We start from the raw sequence: 6982 nt of genomic DNA on the forward strand, positions 1-6982 counted from the left end.
TGGAGAAGAGGGAGAGAGAGAGGTGTTTCGGCCAAGAAGGGGAAGAGAGGGTTGTGTTGTGTGAATTTGAAGAAGAATGGAGGGCTTTATATAGGGAAGGGAGGGGGGGTAAGGTTCGGCCATAAGGGTGGGTTTTGGGTGGGAAAATTGATTTTTTAATTTTGAAGGTAGGTGGGGTTTATGAGGTAGGTTTATGGGGAAGAGTGGATGGGTGTGAGTGGTGAAGTGGTGATAGGGAAGAGAGACTGAGGTGATTGGTGAAGAGTTTTGGGGAAGAGTGTTTATGGGATTGTGTGAAAAAGGGATGAGAAGAAGTGAGTGGAGGTAGGTGGCGATCCTGTGGGGTCCACAGATCCTGAGGTATTCAAGGATTTACAACCTTGCACCAAATTAGGCATGAAATATACCCTTGCACACAACTCTGGGCGTTCAGCGCCAGATTGGTGCTTGTTCTGGGCGTTGAACGCCCATTTGTTGCCCATTTCTGGCGTTGAACACAAGAACCATGCTTGTTCTGGGCGTTCAGTGCCAGCTCTTCTCCAGGGTGCAATTCTGGCGTTCAAACGCCCAGATGCTGCCCATTTTGGGCGTTCAGCACCAGAACCATGCTCTGTTCTAGCGTTGAACGCCAGCCAGATGCTTCTTACTGGCGTTTAAATGCCAGTAAGGTCTTTCTCCAGGGTGTGATTTTTCTTCTGCTGTTTTTGATTCCGTTCTTAATTTTTTGATTTATTTTGTGACTCCACATGATCATGAACCTATAAAGACATATAACCAATAAAAATATAATTAAATAAAAATTGGGTTGCCTCCCAACAAGCGCTTCTTTAATGTCAATAGCTTGACAGTGGGCTCTCATGGAGCCTCACAGATGTTCAGAGCATTGTTGAGACTCCCCAACACCAAACTTAGAGTTTGGTTGTGGCCTCCCAACACCAAACTTAGAGTTTGACTGTGGGGGCTCTGGTTGACTCTGTTTTGAGAGAAGCTTGCTGTGCCTCTTTTCCATGTTTACAGAAGGATGACCTTGAGTTTTTAACACAAGGGAGTCCTCATTCAATTGAAGGACTAGTTCGCCTCTGTCAACATCAATCACAGCTCTTGCTGTGGCTAGGAAAGGTCTTCCAAGGATGATGGATTCATCCTCATCCTTCCCAATATCTAGGACTATGAAATCAGTAGGGATGTAAAGGCCTTCAACCTTTACTAACACGTCCTTTACTTGTCCATAAGCCTGTTTTCTTGAATTGTCTGCCATCTCTAATGAGATTTTAGCAGCTTGCACCCCAAAGATTCCTAGTTTTTCTATTACAGAGAGGGGCATGAGGTTTATCCCTGAACCAAGGTCACATAGAGCCTTTTCAAAGATCATGGTGCCTATGGTACAAGGTATTAGGAACTTTCCAGGATCCTGTTTCTTCTGAGGCAATGTCAGTTGATCCAGATCACTCAGTTTATTAGTGAACAAGGGAGGTTCATCTTTCCAAGTCTCAATACCAAATAATTTGGCATTCAGCTTCATGATTGCACCAAGGAAGTTGGCAACTTGCTCTTCAGAAACATCTTCATTCTCTTCAGAAGAAGAATACTCTTCAGAGCTCATGAATGGTGTAAGGAGGTTCAATGGAATCTCTATGGTCTCTACATGAGTCTCAGATTCCTTTGGTTCCTCAGAGGAAAACTCCTCATTGATCACTGGACGTCCCAAGAGGTCTTCCTCACTGGGATTCACGTCCTCAACCTCCCTTACAGGTTCGGCCATGGTAATTAATTCAATGGCCTTGCACTCTCCTTTTGGATTTTCTTCTGTATTGCTTGGGAGAGTACTAGGAGGGATTTCAGTGATCCTTTTACTCAGCTGGCCTACTTGTGCTTCCAAATTTCTAATGGAGGACCTTGTTTCATTCATGAAACTTACAGTGGCCTTGGACAGATCAGAGACTAAGTTTGCTAAATTAGAGGTATTTTGTTCAGAGTTCTCTGTCAGTTGATGAGAAGATTATGGAAAAGGCTTGCTATTGCTAAACCTGTTTCTTCCACCATTATTAAAGCCTTGTTGAGGCTTTTGTTGATCCTTCCATGAGAGATTTGGGTGATTTCTCCATGAGGGATTATAGGTGTTTCCATATGGTTCACCCATGTAATTCACCTCTGCTATTGCAGGGTTTTCAGGATCATAAGCTTCTTCTTCAGAAGATGCCTCTTGAGTACTGTTGGATGCAGCTTGTATTCCATTCAGACTCTGAGAAATCATATTGACTTGCTGAGTCAATATTTTATTCTGAGCCAATATAGCATTCAGAGTATCAATTTCAAGAACTCCCTTCTTCTGAGGCGTCCCATTACTCACAGGATTCCTCTCAGAAGTGTACATGAACTTGTTGTTAGCAACCATGTCAATGAGTTCTTGAGCTTCTGCAGGCGTTTTCTTTAGGTGAATGGATCCACCTGTAGAAGTATCCAATGACATCTTAGCTAATTCAGACAGACCATCATAGAATATATCCAAGATGGTCCATTCTGAAAGCATGTCAGAAAGACACTTTTTTGTCAGTTGCTTGTATCTCTCCCAAGCTTCATAGAGGGATTCACCTTCTTTCTGTCTGAAAGTTTGAACATCCACTCTAAGCTTGCTCAGCTTTTGAGGAGGAAAAAACTTGGCTAAGAAAGCCGTGATCAGCTTATCCCAAGAGTTCAGGCTATCTTTGGGTTGAGAGTCCAACCACACTCTAGCTCTGTCTCTTTGAGGTGTATTTTTGTGGAAAAAATGAATTCCAAACACACAAATCTCACCGGCAAGTGTACCGGATCGCATCAAGTAATAAAACTCACGGGAGTGAGGTTGATCCCACAGGGATTGAAGGATTGAGCAATTTTAGTTTAGTGGTTGATTTAGTTAAGCGAATCAAGATTTGGTTGAGTGATTTGTAATTAACTGAAATTTAAATTGCATGAAAATTAAAGGGAGAGGGATAATTGCAGTAAAGTAAAGAAAACTGAAAAAGTGCTGAATCTTAAAGAACAAGAAATTAAATGGCAGAAACTTAGAACGCAAGAAATGTAAATTGTAGAATCTTAAAGTGCAAGAAATGTAAATGGCTTGAATTATAACGGGAATTGGGAATTGGATTTGCAGAAATCAGACAAGGAAAAGTAAATTGCGATAAACAGAAAAGTAAAAAAGGAATTAAAATGAAACGGATCTCAACTGGAAATGTAAATGAACTTGGAGACGCATTCAACAGAGAAATTAAAATGAAAACTCCAGATCTCAGGACCCAAGAGACTAGATAACCAAGTCTAGATCTCAATGCCTTCCTAGATCCAAATTCAGAATTCAATTGCAAGAAAAGTAAAGATCAAGTAGTAGAAGAAATGAATGCAAATATAGATTTCTCAAAAAGTGCAATAAATGAAACAGAGAGATCTCAGGGTGAGATTGAAACAGAATTCCTTCAATTCTCTAACACCCAAGATTCAAGATGAGTGTCAATGAAACTGAAAATAAGAAAACTGAGAGGAAGAGAATTCAATTCTCCTTCCCCAAGACTCAGAATCTCAAAATAACTCCTAACCAAAAGTTCTCCCAAAACCACTCAGAAAAACTAAAAGAAAAAGCTCCCCTAAAAACTTAAATTCTACGCTATTTATACACTCTCTTCAAATGATCTTCAAGCCTTGAATTGGGCCTTTGCTCTTGATGGAATTGGGTTGACAAAAGCCTCTGTTGATTGCTCTTGGAGTTGGAGAGAAACCCATTTGTGAACCGGGCCATGAACCAGAAAAGCTTGAGTAAAAGTTTGAGGTAAACTTTTACTCAAGCTTTTCATATCAGCTAGCCTCCCTTGCTGTCATCCACGTTTGAGCCAAAGTTTGAGGTCAAACTTTGAGCCAAACGTGGATCCCTCTTGCACGCCTCTTGGGGTGCTACTTTGTCCTCCTGTCAACGTTGCCAATTTTATGCCCACTATAGACTATTATATATGGTTGGAAAGCTCTGAATGTTAGCTTCCTAACCCAATTGGAATCACCTCAATTGGACATCTACAACTCAAGTTATTCTTGTTGGAAGTATACCCCTTCAGGCTATTGTGGCGCCGACGTTTGCCTAAAAGCTTGAGGTCAAACGTTGGCACAAGCTTTTGCTCCCTCCAGGGTGTGTTTGTTGTGGCGCCAACGTTTGCCTAAAAGCTTGAGGTCAAACGTTGGCGCAAGCTTTTGCTCCCTCCAAGGTGTGTTTGTTGTGGCGCCAACGTTTGCCTAAAAGCTTGAGGTCAAACGTTGGCCAAGCTTTTGCTTCCTCCAGGGTGTAGTCAAGCTCCTCCAAAAGTTTGAGCTAAAGTTTGAGGCAAGCTTTGGCTCAAGCTTTTTGTTCTCTCTTGCTCTTTTCCATTCCTTCTTTCTTCAACCTTCTTCAAAGCTCTTTTCACCTATCATCAATCAATCAAAGACATCAAAGCTATGCTTAAAATCATGAGATTGTTATTCTTTCATAAAATATGATAGTTATAGCACAAAATCTCATGAAATTCTACCCAATTGGCTTACTTATGGCTCAAGAAAGTGCATAAAATCAATTGAAAACAAAAGAAAAAGACTAGTGAAACTAGGCTAAGATGACTTGTCATCACAACACCAAACTTAAAGCTTGCTTGTCCCCAAGCAAGAAAAGAATTATTGAGAAGAAAGAATGAAATGGAAGAAGATGTTCATGCTAGCAGAGTATTATTGGTAGCTCATGGGATTCTATGTAGATATGTAAATACTCACTTCTTATTAACATTTAGGCCTAGAAAGTCTCCTTCAAGCATCAAGCAACACACTGCTATGACCTCTCATTATTCCTTTGTCCTTGACTATTATTTTTTTTCTATAAGCTTTATTTCAGTGTCATGTGTAACAAGCTCTTTTCTTTCTTTATGCTTGACACATTATTCACTATAGACACTTGGCTCACATTCCTTCTTAGAACATTGATGCCCAGCACCTCTTTGGGTTACTAAATGCCTTGTAGTTAGGTTTCTCTTGATAGTGGACTTTCAGTTGATGATCCCGGGTTAGTTAACCCAAGTCACCAAGTGTTGATGCACTCCAAAGAACTTAATAATCCAAGCAGATCCTAGTACAAAGACACCACAGGCATATATTCTAAGGTTCAAGCTATTGGTGTCTAGCTTTGTTTCTTTTTATTTTTCTTTTGTTCTGTTGCCACTCTTTGGCTATTTCTTTTCTCTTTTTGTTTTTTGTTTTTAACCTAGGACTTTTATTCTATTGAGATTCATAGACAGTGAGCTACCTTCTATTTAAAAGGAGACAGTCTAGTTCTTTTATTCACTAAAAGTGAGCTATCATACAATCATGCATTCATACCACCACTCATTATTATTGTACTTCCAGCTAACAAAGAACTATCTCATTTCACATTCCAAACATTTCTTTTATTGAATTAAGGATGCAGGGGACAAAGCATGCATTTAGTTAGGTGAAAATAAACACACAAGCACACACTTAGACTAGCTTTCTTATTGCCAAGAGTGATTCTGCCTATACTAGATGAACACTTTAGCAAGTCATCAGTCGAAGCATTTTTCAACCGCAAGAGTTAAGTATAGATACAACCTATTGGTTTGCAGTTCTTTTGTTCTTCCTTCTGTTATACCCCTTTTTAGTTGTGGTGCATGATGTCTTCAATTGGCGGTTAGTTCCCTGCATAATTCTCAAAAGTTGCTTGCTTCTTAAGCCCTTAGGTGACTGGTTAGTATGTATGAATTGAGGGTGGCTTTTGGATTTAATTTGGTGTGGAAACACCAAACTTAATTCCTTGCCACTTCCTCTGATGCAACAGGTTAACTATATGTAAAATCTTGTGTCCTTGCTAAAGGTTATGGAGTTAAAACTAGAAAGCAGTTAAGTAGTTGAATAATCTGTTTGATTGCTTAGAGCTAGTATTGTGCAGGAGGTGAGAATGTGCTTTTAAATGAGGTTTTGGTGGAACACCTGATAAACCCATATTTCATGAGTTCTTTTGTGCTTAATTAAAGTGATTTATTCAACTCTTCACCTACTTATTCACATTAATTGCATGGTTTTACTTTTCCTTCCTTATTATGTCATATAATGAAAAACATGTTTCCTAAGTTTAAAAATTAATTATTTTAATTACCTTTATTTCCATTCGATGCCGTGATTAGTGTGTTGAGTAGTTTCAGATTTTCTAAGGCTGAACGACTTAAAGGATGAAAAAGGAAACATGCTAGAATGGAAGGAGGAAGCAAAACGGAGCTTTAAAGAAACTGGTGTTCACGCGATCGCATGGATGCGCGATCGCGTGCCAAGCACGAATCAGCAGCGACGCAGCCGCATGACTGACGCGACCGCGCGCCTTGAGTAGAGCGCACATGACGCAGTCGCATGACTGACGTGACCGCGTGGTAAGGAAAAGCTCCAAATGACGCGACCGCGTGACCCACGCGGACGCGTGACAGAGGCCACGCATCAGAAATTACAGAATACACCCCCAGCGAATTCTGAAGCCCTTTTTGGCCCAGATCCAAGTACAGACAGCATAGACTAGAGGCTATAAAGTGTGGGAATGCTTCCATTCAAAGGGAGCTCGCATATTTTCACCTTTCAATGATTTAGATTTAGTTGAGAGGGAGATCTTCTCTCTCTCTCTTTTAGGATTTAGGATTTCTTCTTGTTTTAAGAGTAACTCTGGATCCAGGTTTAATGTTCTTTTAGTTTTTACTTCTATTTATTTATTCCAACATTTGAATTGATTATTATAATTTGATCTAAGAATTCTTTTGTGTTACAGGCAGTTATTTGAATTAATGATATTTGAGGTATTTTCAGTTCATGATTGTTCTCTTTGACTTAAGTTATCATTGCTTTCCATCTAAGGATATTTTTATTATTATTCCAGCAATTTTACTTTTTCTTTCCTTTTAGTTCTGGTTAAGAATTTAGTAACTCAACAGTT

General features: G+C 39.8%; 1 non-coding gene across 1 annotated transcript; it reads left to right on the plus strand.

Annotated features, from left to right (window-relative positions):
* The first annotated feature begins 2524 nt into the window (after nucleotides 1-2524).
* Nucleotides 2525-2632, plus strand: LOC112731516 (small nucleolar RNA R71). The gene has a single exon (XR_003167290.1). It is a non-coding gene; the product is annotated as a small nucleolar RNA R71 (small nucleolar RNA).
* Nucleotides 2633-6982: the final 4350 nt, after the last annotated feature.

This window comes from Arachis hypogaea, chromosome 12 (assembly GCF_003086295.3).
Source record: "Arachis hypogaea cultivar Tifrunner chromosome 12, arahy.Tifrunner.gnm2.J5K5, whole genome shotgun sequence".
In the NCBI taxonomy this organism is placed as follows: Eukaryota; Viridiplantae; Streptophyta; class Magnoliopsida; order Fabales; family Fabaceae; genus Arachis; species Arachis hypogaea.